General features: G+C 50.1%; 1 protein-coding gene across 4 annotated transcripts in view; it reads right to left on the reverse strand.

Moving 5' to 3' along the window:
• LOC148479648 (NAD-dependent protein deacetylase sirtuin-3-like) overlaps positions 1-17,434 on the reverse strand; it is a 39,975-nt gene that overhangs the window by 12,633 nt on the left and 9,908 nt on the right. The window contains exon 1 of one of the 4 annotated variants that reach the window (XM_088454524.1): positions 5,657-6,115. The exons of the other annotated variants lie outside the window; for them this stretch is intronic. The gene's annotated coding sequence lies outside the window, so the exon portion shown is untranslated. Of the gene's footprint in view, positions 1-5,656; positions 6,116-17,434 lie in introns of those variants that run through there. 4 annotated transcript variants of the gene reach the window in all.

Here is a 17,434-nt window from a genome sequence, read left to right on the forward strand (position 1 = left end):
GAGCACAGTGGCCTCCATCATCCGTAAATGGAAGAAGTTCGGAACCACCAGGACTCTTCCTAGAATTGGCCGGCCATCTAAACTGAGCGAACGTGGGAGAAGGGCCCTAGTCAGGGAGTTGACCAAGAACCCGATGTTCACTCTGTCAGAGCTACAGCATTCCTCTGTGGAAAGAGGAGAACCTTCCACAAGGACAACTATCTCTGCAGTAATCCACCAATCAGGCCTCTATGGTAGAGTGGCCAGACGGAAGCCACTCCTTAGTAAAAAGCACATGGCAGCCCGCCTGGAGTTTGCCAAAATGCACCTGAAGGACTCTTAGACCAAGAGAAACAAAATTCTCTGGTCTAATGAGACAAAGATTGAACTCTTTGGTGTTAATGCCAGGCGTTATGTTTGGAGGGAACCAGGCACGGCTCATCACCAGGCCAATACCATCCCTACAGTGAAGCATGGTGGTGGCAGCATCATACTGTAGGGATGTTTTTCAGTGGCAGAAACTGGGAGACTAGTCAGGATAGAGGAAAGATGAATGCAGCAATGTACAGAGACATCCTGGGATGAAAACCTGCTCCAGAGCACTCCTTGACCTCAGACTGGGGCGACAGTTCATTTTTCAGCAGGACAACGACCCTAAGCGTACAGCCAATATATCAAAGGAGTGGCTTCAGGACAACGCTGTGAATGTCCTTGAGTGGCCCAGCCAGAGCCCAGACTTGAATCCAATTGAACATCTCTGGAGATATCTGAAATGGCTGTTCACCAACGCTTCCCATCCAACCTGATGGAGGTTGAGAGGTGCTGCAAAGAGGACATTGGGCGTAACTGCCCAAAGATAGGTGTGCCAAGCTTGTGGCATCATATTCAAAAAGACTTGAGGCTGTAATTGCTGCCAAAGGTGCATCAACAATGTATTGAGCAAAGGCTGTGAATACTTATGTACATGTGATTTATTAGTTTGTTTTTTTTTTATTAAATTTGCAGAAATCTCAAAAAAACGTTTTACACATTGTCATTATGGGGTATTGTGTAGAATTTTGAGGACAAAAATTAGTTTATTCCATTTTGGAATAAGGCTGTAACATAACAAAATGTAAAAAAAGTGAAGCGCTGTGAATACTTGCGGATGCACTGTACCTACTCTCCCAGAATGCCCGGGAAGCTACCGAATTTGGGGGGCTCTCCCGATCTATTATGAGAGTGGGCCAGCCTCCAGCATGCTGCTCACTTTCTGAGAACGGATGGACATTGGAAGCCGTTGGTTAGCACCATCAATGTTCCCGATTCGATGGAAGTACTTTTTCCATCAAATTGCCGGTTTCGATGGTTGCAAGTCATCAGATGCAGCTTTCCGATGCCCATCCGATGGCTGGCTATTGTTTTTCAGCTGCAGAAACCCAGAAGTAGTGCCCGCAGCTCGGCTAAAGTGCACATGCGCGCAGCGTTTGACTGCTTCTGTGCTTGTGCAAACTATAACCATCGAATATATCATCGAATGGCGGGTGGTGCGATGGCAGCAGGCATCACATGACTGGATTTGATCTCGGGAGCCTGGCAGCCATTCAATGCCAGGCTTCCAATGTCCATCCCTATTTCTGAGTGAAGTGGGCAGTCCGTGAGCTGGATGACACAATTTGCATCGACACATGGCCCCGACCTGCAACAATGTAGGCTGGAACATATTCAAAATGTTGCTTTGTTTTGTCAAATGTCTTCCATTGCAGGAAAAAGACATCAAATGTCTTTGATGGATGGCAGTCTTGAGCAAGAGGGAAGCTGTTTGGAAGAAGTACGCTCCTGCGCTGCCTTCCTCCAACACCTGACAGGTAGGACTGAGGGCCTGATTCAGACCCATTCGCGAGCGCCGAGCGCTCGCAAGCGGGGCGATGTTGGCCCAGTGCGCATGCGCATGACGGAGCCGGCTCCGTCGTGCGCATTTGCGAGACCCGGAGCCGGAGCCGGGTCTCGCACCAAAGGGGGCGTGCTGTCGATGGTGAGTGAACGCCTACCGTCTGGGGCCGGCCCCACGGACATCACAAGTGATGTCAGTGGGAGTGCTTCAGGCTCTGATAGAGCCAAAAGCACTCCAGGGCTTGCGGCAACGAGACCCTACTACATCGCGACCATCTTCCTGTCCGCTTGCTATAGCTGTGGGTGGTCACCCACAGCTATACGAGCGGCCAGGAGGCCACTCTAAAAATTAAGAAGGATGGCCCTGATTCAGAGCGAGCTCTCTGTCAGAGCGTTCGACTCTGAATCAGGGCCTGAGACGGCAGTCACTAGGGCTTGCCAGACCTGTGATGGATGGCAGTCTTGAGCAAGAGGGGAGCTGTTTGGAAGGAGTACGCTCCTGGGCTGCCTTCCTCCGACACCTGACAGGTAGGACTGAGCCGGCAGTCAATAGGGCTTGCCAGAGCTCAGCTAGAGAGGTCCGACCTCTGACATGTGCTAGAGACGCCCACTGCTGTTTTCTCACAGCCGCACTACCTCGCACTCCTGCGTATACAACGGCAGGGGCGCCAAGAGAGTGTGGGGGGGCAGGTACTAATTACACAGGCTTGGGCTTTCTGGAGGGGCCCGGGTCTGACGCCGCCCCCCCCCTCCCTCCTGTCAGCAGCCCAGCACAGCAGTGTGTGCTAGGGTGCAGTGGGAGACTGCTCGCTGCTGCTGCTGAGCAGCAGCAACAGTCTCCTCTGCCTGTAGGGGGGAGCGATCACACTGATCGCGTCCCCCCTGGATTTGCGTTGGGCTGAGGGGATCACAGTCACCCCCGATTAGGCTACGCCCGCTATACCTGGGCTGGATTTCTACGGCCATGTACATCGGTACCATCACGCACATCAGCCCGTCACGCAACATTTACATCAGGTCTAACCAGCCACAGAAACTGCAAGTCTCATCGCATGCAGTGAGTACTCAAGCTGTGTATGCAATCGCAGTGGCGTCCGTAATCACATTGCGATCGTAGCGCACATGGAGTGCGGTCCATATGCATGTGCAGTGTTTAACAATCGATCGATCTGTGTATGTAATTGCAATTGCGTACGCTGCTGAATCAGGCCCTAAAAAAGTGGTTCCCAAACTATCCACACTTAAGCACAGGCGTCTTAGGGCCTCGGCCCTGATTCAGAGCCGCTCGCTGCTGGCGGCTGCTCGCAGGGCTTGTGGTCGTGTGGTTTTTTGGGTCTCCGGCCCCTCACAAAGCTGTGGGTGACCCCCCACAGCTTGTGCGAGCGGCCAGGAGACCATCGCGATAATCGCGACCATCAGCATTGCGACGAGACCCTAGGGCAGGGTCTAGCTGCCACAAGGCTGAGTGGACGTCCTGCTCTAATAGAGAAGGAAGTCCACTACTGACATCAATAGTGATGTCAGTTGGACCGCCCAACAAACGCCTGCGTTTGTGCAGCCAACCCCCCTACCCGCCCACAAAACAGGGCGAGCTATCACTCACCATCGACAGCCACCCCGTTTTGTTGCGAGCCCCATATCGACTGACCTTCAGTCGCTCAGCGGGGCTCGCACACAGCGGACGCGGCACATGCGCAGTGCACAATCATCGAGCCGCTTGCGAGCGGCTCTGAATGAGCTCCCTGATTCAGCATGGATCGTTATTCTGCTTATACGCACGCACCTACATTGCTGATATCAGCAGTAATATTTAAATGTTTGCATTCGCATTGCGACGCAGCCTGACATAAGGACGCCCACTTCCTCTTACTCACATCCGTACACTTGGCCAACATAGCGAAACAATTGGTAACATCGTACCCAGACGCACAAGTAAGGAAGTCCAGACCTCACTCAGGAATTGCTAACTTCAGCGCACGCTATGAGCACTCAGGAGGCATCTGGTATTGCAGTGGATAATTTATGCATGCCCATGCAACGGCGTTGAAACGCACTGGAACGCCTGCATTCGCACGGCCACCCCTCCGTCACCACCCACAAACGGCACTTCCTGTCAATCACCCTGTCGTTCGTCTGCGTAGCCTTGCTCACGCACGCGCGCTGCAATGCCAACGCATGCGCACTGCAAATTAATCGGCCGACTGCGTACGTATTAGCAACTGTGGGCTTTGTTAAATTTGTAAATAAACCTTTTAATATATTCCTTCCTATAAACCTCTAAGATTCACCTGCCTAGAACCTCTAAGACAAAACCCTGCCTAAAAACCTCTAAGACAAAACCCTGCCTATACCTTCTACAACCACAAGATGTCGCTATTTTGATTATACCATTAATGAAATATCGAGACAGTTGAATAGCGGTCTGAAGCGCTAAAGATTATTATTCAGGTAAAAGTACAGATGTTACAACGCTATGATCTAATAATGAGCGCAAATAAATTGTACAAACATTAGGTCATAAGGTACAGTTAAAATACATGAAACGGTTATTAAAGATCAAAATACAATGAGCAATATGAGAAAGAGAGAGAGAGAGAGAGAGAAAGACATATTAAAATACAATGAGAGATATATCAATGTCTGCTGAGAGCACATGTTCAAGATGGCTGGTGATGGAGTGTGTGTGAGGGAATGCTTCCTGCCCTATTGTCCAAACCGCATGGTCTACAAACAAACTCCATTATGAAGCTACCTCATTGAAATCTCCCATAATGCCATAGTTAGTTAAATATGCAAGCTGAATATCATATGCCAACACATCAGGCAAACACTGCACCATTTAATACCACACAAGCTGATTCCAATATACAACAATACCATCCTACTACAGACCTCATCCAGTAGTCACTAGACCGTGGGGAGGGGGAAGGGCCGAAGCACATGTTTTTTCCTTTGTTTGCAAGCCTCATGATCCCTAGGCAAACTCCATCCTGCACCAAGCTGCAACTCCGCAAATCATCCATCAATGACTACAACCACAACAAAGACAATATACCTATCTGACTCACACAACACCACACTATGATCACATTCATGAGTATACAACACACACAAAGCCCATCTCTCCCAAGCAGAGATACCGTTCAAGCACACGGCAAGGCCCAAACACAGAACACATGGCAAGGCCCAAACACAGAACACATGGCAAGGCCCAAACACAGAACACATGGCAGGGCCCCAACACAGAACACATGGCAGGGCCCCAACACAGAACACATGGCAGGGCCCCAACACAGAACACATGGCAGGCCCCAACACAGAACACATGGCAGGGCCCCAACACAGAACACATGGCAGGGCCCCAACACAGAACACATGGCAGGGCCCCAACACAGAACACATGGCAGGGCCCCAACACAGAACACATGGCAGGCCCCAACACAGAACACATGGCAAGGCCCAAACACAGAACACACCAGGGGATCTCAATCAACCAGCATCAATCATTCACAAATATCACAACAATTCCACAATCAATCCCTTTCCTGCATGCTGACAACAGACTATTGTACCCTACAGTGTAGATGAAGAGTACAGATTAGATAACATATCATCCACTGTATGCTAACACAGACTCATGAATATCCTTAAAACTACAAACCACACACCATGCTAAGCTAATAACAGATTAACACCACATAGCTACAGACACCCAAATAGGCTAAATATTGCACATTTTATACTCAGCTATAACAACCCAGAGGAACTGAGACCCATTCTTCCGTTGTCTGGTCAGGGAGTGTACCTCTCTCTTCCTTCTAAAATCTGCAAGTGTGTCTGCTAAACTGTGTTTTCTCAGGATGTGCATGCTATGTTCCCGCCCCCTTTTACCTGTGAGGTCATCAGAAAGGGAGTATCCTTTTTGGTTACCTGAGACTACTGTTTCTACTCTCAGCTAGCTAGCTGTATTGATTAGACTGGAATAACCAGTCCTTTGGAGAAATCTGTTACAGGGCATTTATTGGACAATTCCAAATGGATACAAAAGGTCTCCAACCTCCTTTTGTATCACCCAACATGCAAATCTAAGCTGCTATGGAAAACAACATTTCAAATAGATATTCTCTCTAACATTCATATTTCATAGCCGCATGTTCTGATCTTCATATTGATGTCACCGGAATGCTGCGGAAACAGAGTAGGTCAGTACGGTTCCACACACAGTTCAATTGTCATTTACTAAGCCATAGTTACAGAAAAATATGAGATATGGTAAGAACTTACCCTTGTTATCTCTATTTCTACGAAGTCCATAGGGTTCCACAGGATACCTTGGGGTATAGGTGTGACGTCAGTCGCAGGGCACCAAAGAGTTAAGCTTTCAGCCTCCCAGGATGCACTAGGTCCCCCTCCTATACCCCGCCCCCGAGCCAAGGCACCTCAGTTAGTTACCAAGCCATAGGCCGGAGGAGGAGAAGGAAGAGAGAGAACAAAGATCTGGACACATACAAGAATCACATTCTCACCAGAGGGAGACGGAAAACCGGTGACCAGAGCAAAGCCCATCTGCAGCACAGGTGCGACAGGGCGGGAGTCCTGTGGAACCCTATGGACTTCGTAGAAATAGAGATAACAAGGGTAAGTTCTTACCATATCTCATATTTTCTACTTCAGGGTCCATAGGGTATCCACAGGATACCTTGGGGATGTCCCAAAGCAGTATCCTTTAAGGGTGGGGACGCTCCTGTGCAGAAAGGAGAATCCGCCGCCCGAAGGAAGCATCCTGAGAGGCGAAGGTGTCAAACCTGTAATACCTCACGAAGGTATGGACAGAAGACCACGTAGCAGCCTTGCAGATCTGAACTGCCGAGGCACCACGTCGAGCTGCCCACGAAGGACCCACAGACCTAGTGGAATGAGCCTTCAGAGAAGGAGGGACCGGTAGGCCTTCATGAAGATAAGCTTCAGAAATAGCCATACGGATCCAGGCTGCCAAAGTTTGCTTTGAAGCAGGCCAACCCTTTTTACGGAAGCCAAAGAGGACAAACAAAGCGTCCGACTTCCTAAACGAAGAAGTGCGGTCAACATAAGTCCTTAAGGCCCGCACAACATCCAAAGAGGCCTCACCCACGGAAAGACCCGGTGAGTTAAAGGCCGGAACAACTATTTCCTCGTTAATATGAAACTGGGAAACAACTTTGGGAAGAAACTCGGGCCGAGTGCGGAGCACTGCCCTGTTCCCATAAAAAACCAAGAAAGGGGGTCTACAAGAAAGAGCCCCTAACTCAGAAACACGTCTGGCCGAAGCAATGGCCAGAAGGAAAACAGTCTTAGCTGTTAGCCATTTAAGATCCACTGAGCCCAGTGGTTCAAACGGCGGTCCTTGGAGAGCCCTCAGGACCACAGCCAAATCCCAAGGCGCCACAGGTGGAACAAAGGGCGGCTGAATGCGGAGAACACCCTGCATAAAGGTGCGCACATCCGGGATTGTAGCAATCCTACGGTGAAACCAGACAGATAGGGCCGAAACCTGTACCTTCAAAGAAGCAAGGCGAAGCCCATGATCTAGTCCCGCTTGCAGGAAGGCGAGAATCCGAGACAGACGAAACTCCCGCGGTGCATAACCTCTCGGTCGACACCACTGGAAGAACGTATGCCACACGCGATGGTATATCCTCGCGGAAGACGGTTTCCGAGCTCGTAACATGGTACGCACCACAGAGCTGGAAAACCCCCGGGACCTCAGCATGGCCGTCTCAACAGCCACGCTGTCAAAGACAGCCGAGTCAGGTCCGGGTGAAGGCAAGGACCCTGAGACAGAAGGTCCGGTCGTAGCGGCAACCGCAGAGGAATGTCCACGGACAGACCCTGAAGGTCTGAGAACCAGTGCCGTCTGGGCCACGCGGGAGCTATCAACAGGAGCGTCCCTCCTTCCTGTTTGAATTTCCGGATTACCCGTGGAAGAAGGGAGACCGGAGGGAACAGGTATGCGAACCGGAACGTCCACCGGACGGACAGAGCATCCACCAGAGACGCCCCTTCGTCTCTTGTGCGAGACCCGTACACCGGCAACTTGTTGTTGTGCCGGGACGCCATGAGGTCGATTTCTGGAAGACCCCACCTGTCCACCAGTAGTTGAAAAGCGTCCGGGTGCAGGGACCATTCCCCCGGATGAACGTCCTGGCGACTTAGAAAGTCCGCCTCCCAATTGAGCACTCCCGGGATGAAGACCGCTGATATGGCCGGAAGATTGCGCTCCGCCCAAACCAGGATCCGAGAGACCTCTACGAGAGCCGCCCGACTGCGAGTTCCTCCTTGCCTGTTTATGTAGGCCACGGTGGTAGCGTTGTCCGACTGGACCTGCACCGGGCGACCCTGGAGAAACCGCTGTGCCTGCTGGAGAGCATTGAAGACCGCACGGAGTTCCAAGATATTTATTGGAAGCTCCGCTTCTGCCGGCGTCCACCTGCCCTGGAACAAGTGTGGACCCGAAACTGCTCCCCAGCCCCGAAGACTGGCGTCCGTTGTCAACAGGACCCAATTTGGAACCCAGAACGGACGTCCCTTGTTGAGGTGGGTCGTCTGTAACCACCACGTAAGGGACAGGCGAACCTCCTGGGTGAGCACAATCGTCTGGGACTTCAGAGACTGAGTCAGCCCGTTCCACTTGGACAGGATCAGGTGCTGCAGAGGTCTGGAGTGAAACTGGGCGTATTCCACCATGTCGAACACCGACACCATGGAGCCCAGTAACCTCATCGCCGAGTGTAAGGACACCCGGCGGCTGTGCAGACAACTGCGCACCCTTGACTGTAAAGCAGAGATCTTGTCCTCCGTCACGAAGATCCTTTGCTGTCCCGAGTCCAATAAGGCTCCAAGATGCAGAATCCTCCGGGACGGGATTAGAGTGGACTTCTGCCAGTTGATTAGCCAGCCGTGCCGTTGCAGCAGTGCAATGGTCAGGTCCAAGTGGCGTAACAGGAGCTCTGGAGATCCTGCCACCAATAACAGGTCGTCCAAATACGGCAACATGCGGACTCCCTGCAGCCGCAGAGAAGCCGCCATGACCGCCATCACCTTGGTGAAAACACGTGGTGCTGTTGCCAGGCCAAAAGGTAACGCCCGAAACTGGAAGTGGTCGCTGCTGATTGCAAACCTGAGGAACTGTTGATGGCGCCAAAGAATAGGGACATGCAGGTAAGCGTCCTGTATGTCCAATGACACCAAGTAGTCCCCAGGTTCCAGCGCCAGAATGATGGACCGTAGGGTCTCCATCCGAAACTTCGGGACCCGCAAAGACTTGTTGAGTGCTTTGAGGTTGAGAATCGGACGATATGACCCATTGGGTTTCTGTACCAAAAATAGATTTGAATAGAAACCCTGGCCCCTCTGGGAGAATGGAACCGCCACTATAACTCCAGCCTGGAGCATAGTGTGCAATACCTTCCGCAGCTCCGTAGCCTTGTTCCGGTCTGATGGGAGACCCGTGGTGAAGAAGCGAGCCGGGGGTCTGTGCCGGAAGGAGAGGGCGTATCCGTGGGAAACCACCTCCAGAACCCAAGTGTCTGTCGTAGTGGTCGAAAAACACTGGGCGAACTGTAGCAGGCGGCCTCCCACCCTGGGATCCCCCAAAGGGAGGCCCGGACCGTCAGGCCGCAGGCTTGTCATCTGGCTTGGGGGCCGGACGTCTGGTACTCCATGCCTGCTTCCGGGGCTTGACCGATTTCTTAGGGCCAGCCTGTCGAGGAAACGACTGTGGTTTGGGCCTGCCCTGGGCCCTAGATGACCGAAAGGACGATGGTCCCGAACCAGAAGGAGCAGCGGCCGACGGGAGACAGGCAGATTTGGCTGCCGCCAGCGTGGCCACAATCTTATCCAGATCCGGACCGAAGAGAACTTCTCCGGTAAACGGCAACGCTTCCAGACCTTTCTTGGAATCTGCGTCCGCCTTCCAGGATCGCAGCCACAAGGTGCGACGAGCAGCTACCGCTGCTGAAGAAATTCTAGACACCAGAATACTAATGTCTAGAGCCGCCTCGTTGATGTAGGTGGCCGAATCACGGAGATTGCCAATCAACTCCGCCAGATCGGCCGGACAGTCGGATTCAAAAGAAGCCTCTAATGAATCCGCCCAGCGCTCCATCGCTCTGGCAACCCAGCAAATGGCCATAGCCGGCCGTGCTGCCCCCCCTGCAAGGGAATAAGCGGACTTCAGGCAGATTTCTACCTTGCGGTCCGTAGCATCCTTAAGGGAGGACATGGATGGCATCGGCAATGTGGCACTACGGACAAGACGGGTCACGTGAGAATCCACCTGTGGAGGGGATTCCCACTTCGCAAAATAATTATCCGCGAACGGATAAGCCACCGCCAGGCGTCTCTGCGGCTGGTATCTTTTGCCAGGTTGTTTCCACGCCTCCTCTAAATGGTCCACCAACTGACCCGAAAGAGGAAAGACTGTGGCATCGCCCTTCACATCTTTGAAAAAGGCATACTTAGATTTAGCCGCTGGGGGAACTTCGTCCTCAATCACCAAGGCTGTGCGGACCGCCCGAATAAGTCCAGGAATATATACTTTGGACTTAGCATCAGCGTCCTTAGTATGGAGAGGTTCCTGATCGTAAGGATCTAGAATCTCCCCATCATCAGACGTCCCTTCGTCATCCTCATAAGGAGCGGACAGAGACGCCACCGGCCTTTTATGAGACCGCATCACAGACTCCCCTTGCAACACATCCGACAAGTGCTGTACAGAACTCGTCAGGGAGTTAACCCACGCTGGCTCCTGAGAACCCGGGAGCGGGGAAATAGGGAGACTGTGGGGTACCACCAATTGTCGTGGGAACCCCTGCATGGGTGACGACACCACAGACTGCTGGGACAAACCCATCGGAGTAAACGCGGGCTGCGGAGCTAACTGGCCCACTAAAGCTGTTAACGCCTGAGCGAAACAAGCCCAGGGCGGCTCCTGTACCGGTGCTGTAACCGTAATAGGCCGCGCCATGGACAAACACTGCCGGCAAAGGCCCTCCGCGCTACCCTCCCCCTCCGCTAACGGTACTTTGCACGTGGTACACTGTAGCCGGAGGGGAAAATCACTTTCAGACAAGATGGCACCACGTATGTGACCTCTCTCACCAATTAAGTATTAAATAGGCGAGAGACCACCCTGCAGCACCGCACCGCAAGGGCTTTAGCAGAAAGAACAGGGACAGTAATAAAGCTGACAGTTTAGAGAAGAAAAGATTACAGGCAGCAGCGCTAGCACAGTCACATACAATGCAGAAAAATAACAATTCCTGCACTAACAGCGCTGATCACTCAACTACACAGACACAGGGCCTGGTAGGACACAGCGCTGCATACACAGACCTGACCACAGCGGAGGAGAGGTATGCGGGGGGACCCAGACCACGATGCTTCCTTCCAGCGCTTCCAGCAGCGTTCACCATGCGTTCTGGAGAAGATGGCCGCCGAGGAGCAGAGAGGAGGCTGGCCTGGGGGAGGAGCGCTGCCACAGGACCAGGCGGCAGCATGCAGAGAGGGCTGTGTGCAGCGGGGGAGGCGCCGGCTGTGAGACAGGGAAGGCGCGCTCCCCTGGCATGCATTTAACCCCTGGGACGCCGCAGCGCTACCGCTCTGCTGCGGTCCGCTGTCCCAGGGGGTAGTGGAAGCGCAGGTTGGTCGCCTGGCTCCACGCTGCAGCCAGTCCCCAGGGAGCCCCCTGCCTGGGGACTTAGGACCATGTGATCAGCGGGGACCCACCGCGGGACCCCGCTGCTTACCTCTGTCCCCCTTGAATCCGGCCATGGTCCGGAGCATCTGGGGTCACCGCTAGCTGTGACCCCAGACGCCCACCAGCATCCCCGGATCAGTACCGGCGTTCTGGTACCGGCGGGGTGTAGGGAAGACAGCATGGACGTCAGGACTGACTGTCCATGCTGTTCATCCAGTTGTGCAGCCACAGCTGCATGAAGAATAAGCTTCAGGGGCTCTTCTAGCCCCCACTCCAACAGGTGCACCCGACTCCGGCCGGGCACCAAACTAAACTAAGGTGCCTTGGCTCGGGGGCGGGGTATAGGAGGGGGACCTAGTGCATCCTGGGAGGCTGAAAGCTTAACTCTTTGGTGCCCTGCGACTGACGTCACACCTATACCCCAAGGTATCCTGTGGATACCCTATGGACCCTGAAGTAGAAACATTCATTTCTTAATTATCCTTTTTGCGTTACGGGACCATTGCTTTTAAATGTATGTATGCGGGGAAAACACCACTGAATTGCGTTGTGCGTCTGAGGGTCGGTGGGGCACTCAGTGAGCAGCACTAAGCTGGAAGGGCATCTATGTGTGTGTGTGGCCATGCCAGTATGATTTTGGGAAGGATCACTAAAAAACTGACTGTATTCTGTTTAACATTGTGTGTATGAGTTGCAGGGATATATATATATATACATATACACACACACACAAGCACACATGTATTTTTCTGATGTTCTTAAACTGCAAATTGCAAAATGTGTTTATACAGTGAATTTAATTCTCATACAGGAAGGAGGCTTCCAGCTGTGCTGTCGGAGCCTCCCTGTTTAGTCTGCCTGTGTTTGAAGAAGGCTGACTATGTACCTTTTGTTTACAAAATAGTGCTGTGAGATTTTATTTCTGAGATGGAGTCTTGGCCCTTTACAAGACAGCATTGCGCAGATTCCAATTGCAAACAGATTCTGTCTTCGCCAATTATCCGGTTTTGGCAGTCCACCCTTTGATAGCCAATCAAGCGCTATCACAACCTGTTCTGAATCTGTTTAGCCATGCATGAGAATATACTGTTCAATGTTATTATGGTATGACACAGTATGGTCATTTGAACCATTCAGATAATGCGTCTCCGGGAGGGACATGAAACTGTCCTTATACGCACACCGCGGATCCTTAAGGGATCATGGGAAAGATGTTGGGATGCACCTATCCTATAAGGAGAGCCTTGGAAGGGGTTGGGACTGCATTACCTAAGATGACTTAAAACAACATAAACGTTATATCCATGCATGACCACTCAAACTCAGGCTACATTATTATACACTACATATTGGACCGGCACTCCCCTGGTTTGGTATAGCACTCCTCCTTTCGACTCCTCTGCATCAATGCCGACATCAGCTCCCATTGTCTGTATCAGTCCCCTATCACCGAAACCAGGAATCCCCGAGCAACCCAGGATGATGAAAACTCTGAAAAAGAATACAAAAATTAACACAGCGGACTGGTCCATTGCTGCAACACTGATCTGCAATTTCTTTAGCTCAGATAGCTCACAGTCACCTTTTAATCTTCCCGGCACAAGCTCGCGATCGACAGGTCCATGCTATCGGCCTCGTCTCCGCCTTGTATCTCCTCCGGTAGATTAATCCTCCCTGTATTTGGTGGAATGGACTCTGGCATCTTAGTCGACCACCCTTTGAGGATGTAGAATTTAGTTAACACATCGGATATGGTTCTATCCCCCGATCAATCAGGCAATCTGAACACAAGAAATTATTAGATCAAATGAATTTTTCTCCAGGTTTAACATCATTCCAGTTTGCTTCAGGCATGTTAGTAAATAACACTTCAATTCCTCTTGTTCTTACACATTGTCATGAGAACCTGCACAGTAACCTCATAATATTTTCACATGAGGCTACCTGGCAAACAGTATCTCAACGGGAGACAGACAGGTGGTCTGGGATGATCTTGATACTAGTACCTATCACCTTACACATGTTGTAAAAGATATTACTTGTGAAATGAGTATCCCTTCTATTACTAATTCTAAGGATACTGTATTGATACAAAAATTCCTGCAATAAAAATTCTGTTATAAATGTCTACGGTTCTATTGTTTCCTTGTCCCCTGGGTAGGGCAGTACTTCAAGTATTTAACCTTAGCCGGGTATGGCTGTCGTATGTCTTTCGCAGCCTTGCGTCCTGTATGTGAAAGATAAAGCACAACAGTTTAATATCATTTAAACATAACAGTTCTATAAAGCTTTGACAAACAATACTGGGTTAGTCCCTGGGACCCTGAGGCTTTCGTGTCTATGTGCAGTGTACCTCTCCCTTATATGGAAGCAAGAGGGCACTGGTAGTTGGGGTATGGGAGGGAGAAAATAAACAATAGTTAAGCTACCTCACTCTGGGTCTCTTACATTTTTATGGGTTTTCACATTGACTGTACCTACACCCCCATCCGCATATGACGGTGGTGGTGCGCGTGAACCATCTGTACTACCTTCCACAACGCTACCGTGCCACACGTGCGCGCTATTTCGCAGCTCGCACGCATTGCAATTCAGCGCTGCGGGTTTATTCTCTGGTAATGTGCTCACGACGCTAGTTTGCGTCATTTGCACATTGTTAAGCCACGCATCCCCTTCATGCTGCCACAGTTTTAAACAAAATACTTAATCTTTTTCTCTCGGGATCGCACCATACTGATGTGATCCTGGACATTGTCTAACACATCTTTATCAAAACCACCAATTCTGGGAAACGTTCTAACACTCATTCTCGTCATATTCCTCCATTAGCAGCACATCATTGCCTAACATTTCTACCGTTTGCGTGGCTCCCATTTTGAGACAACTCCTACACTTTTCAATAAAGATTTAAGCCGGTGAAAGACAATCAAGATACTTTCACTTACCTACGGACAAAATTTCTAGATGCGCCTCGCTCACCTACAGACGTTATTTCTAGATGCGCCTAGCTCACCTACAGACGTTATTTCTAGATGCGCCAGCTCACCTATGAAAGTTATTTCTAGATGCTTTCACTCACCTGTTCTCTCTCAGCTCACAATCACACCTAGTGCGGCTCAACTATAATGCTCAAATATTATTGAACATTGCAGTCACAATGAGAGCCGGTCCCTAACAAAAATAACAAACCATACACCTGCTACTGTGTTTAGAACGGTAAAGCTGCTTACCGAGCGACTAGGCTAACCCTTGCACCTAGCCCTTAAGGATCATACGGTACCCTTAACTTTAGGGAATAAATTACCCCTATCAACAATACACTCACTGTTACACACTTTTTCTCTGCGCAGAAAATAAACGTTTGACCCAGATATTGGTAGATAGAAAAAAAATGTAAACCTCAATGGCTTTGTTCAAACATGTGGCAGCAGAACCGGAAGTGCGTATACGCTTATTGTGCGACTGGCCGCATACACAATTATGCGACTACCACACAAGCGTATAATGACTTTTTAACTGCGTACGCAAAAATGCATCTCAGCCGCATACTCAATACTGCGGCACCCCTCTAAACGCAAGGTTCTATCAACAAAGGAAAAAAACAAACTTTTTTTTCCTCTTTTGTCCCTGAATTCTGATCAGCGCTTCCTCTACACAATAACCGGCAGTACGCTCTCAGCAACACTGTGGTAATGAGAGACTAATGCGTCTCTCAAAAGGCGCCTCCACCCTTTTGCTGAGAGAGGACTGACCGATTGTTATCGTGTATCAGATAGTGTGATAAACCGATGCGAGCCCCCACTGTTAAATTTGTAAATAAACCTTTTAATATATTCCTTCCTATAAACCTCTAAGATTCACCTGCCTAGAACCTCTAAGACAAAACCCTGCCTAAAAACCTCTAAGACAAAACCCTGCCTATACCTTCTAAAACCACAAGATGTCGCTATTTTGATTATACCATTAATGAAATATTGAGACAGTTGAATAGCGTTCAGAAGCGCTAAAGATTATTATTCAGGTAAAAGTACAGATGTTACAACGCTATGATCTAATAATGAGCGCAAATAAATTGTACAAACATTAGGTCATAAGGTACAGTTAAAATACATGAAACGGTTATTAAAGATCAAAATACAATGAGCAATATGAGAAAGAGAGAGAGAGAGAGAGAGAAAGACATATTAAAATACAATGAGAGATATATCAATGTCTGCTGAGAGCACATGTTCAAGATGGCTGGTGATGGAGTGTGTGTGAGGGGGGGGGTTGGGAATGCTTCCTGCCCTATTGTCCAAACCGCATGGTCTACAAACAAACTCCCATAATGCCATAGTTAGTTAAATATGCAAGCTGAATATCATATGCCAACACATCAGGCAAACACTGCACCATTTAATACCACACAAGCTGATTCCAATATACAACAATACCATCCTACTACAGACCTCATCCAGTAGTCACTAGACCGTGGCGAGGGGGAAGGGCCGAAGCACATGTTTTTTCCTTTGTTTGCAAGCCTCATGATCCCTAGGCAAACTCCATCCTGCACCAAGCTGCAACTCCGCAAATTATCCATCAATGACTACAACCACAACAAAGACAATATACCTATCTGACTCACACAACACCACACTATGATCACATTCATGAGTATACACACACAAAGCCCATCTCTCCCAAGCAGAGATACCGTTCAAGCACACGGCAAGGCCCAAACACAGAACACATGGCAAGGCCCAAACACAGAACACATGGCAGGGCCCCAACACAGAACACATGGCAGGGCCCCAACACAGAACACATGGCAGGGCCCCAACACAGAACACATGGCAGGGCCCCAACACAGAACACATGGCAGGGCCCCAACACAGAACACATGGCAGGCCCCAACACAGAACACATGGCAAGGCCCAAACACAGAACACACCAGGGGATCTCAATCAACCAGCATCAATCATTCACAAATATCACAACAATTCCACAATCAATCCCTTTCCTGCATGCTGACAACAGACTATTGTACCCTACAGTGTAGATGAAGAGTACAGATTAGATAACATATCATCCACTGTATGCTAACACAGACTCATGAATATCCTTAAAACTACAAACCACACACCATGCTAAGCTAATAACAGATTAACACCACATAGCTACAGACACCCAAATAGGCTAAATAATATGAAATATGGTAAGAACTTACCCTTGTTATCTCTATTTCTACGAAGTCCATAGGGTTCCACAGGATACCTTGGGGTATAGGTGTGACGTCAGTCGCAGGGCACCAAAGAGTTAAGCTTTCAGCCTCCCAGGATGCACTAGGTCCCCCTCCTATACCCCGCCCCCGGGCCAAGGCACCTCAGTTAGTTACCAAGCCATAGGCTGGAGGAGGAGAAGGAAGAGAGAGAACAAAGATCTGGACACATACAAGAATCACATTCTCACCAGAGGGAGACGGAAAACCGGTGACCAGAGCAAAGCCCATCTGCAGCACAGGTGCGACAGGGCGGGAGTCCTGTGGAACCCTATGGACTTCGTAGAAATAGAGATAACAAGGGTAAGTTCTTACCATATCTCATATTTTCTACTTCAGGGTCCATAGGGTATCCACAGGATACCTTGGGGATGTCCCAAAGCAGTATCCTTTAAGGGTGGGGACGCTCCTGTGCAGAAAGGAGAATCCGCCGCCCGAAGGAAGCATCCTGAGAGGCGAAGGTGTCAAACCTGTAATACCTCACAAAGGTATGGACAGAAGACCACGTAGCAGCCTTGCAGATCTGAACTGCCGAGGCACCACGTCGAGCTGCCCACGAAGGACCCACAGACCTAGTGGAATGAGCCTTC

Source organism: Taudactylus pleione, unplaced genomic scaffold (assembly GCF_031769625.1).
Source record: "Taudactylus pleione unplaced genomic scaffold, aTauple2 ptg000619l, whole genome shotgun sequence".
NCBI lineage: Eukaryota > Metazoa > Chordata > Amphibia > Anura > Myobatrachidae > Taudactylus > Taudactylus pleione.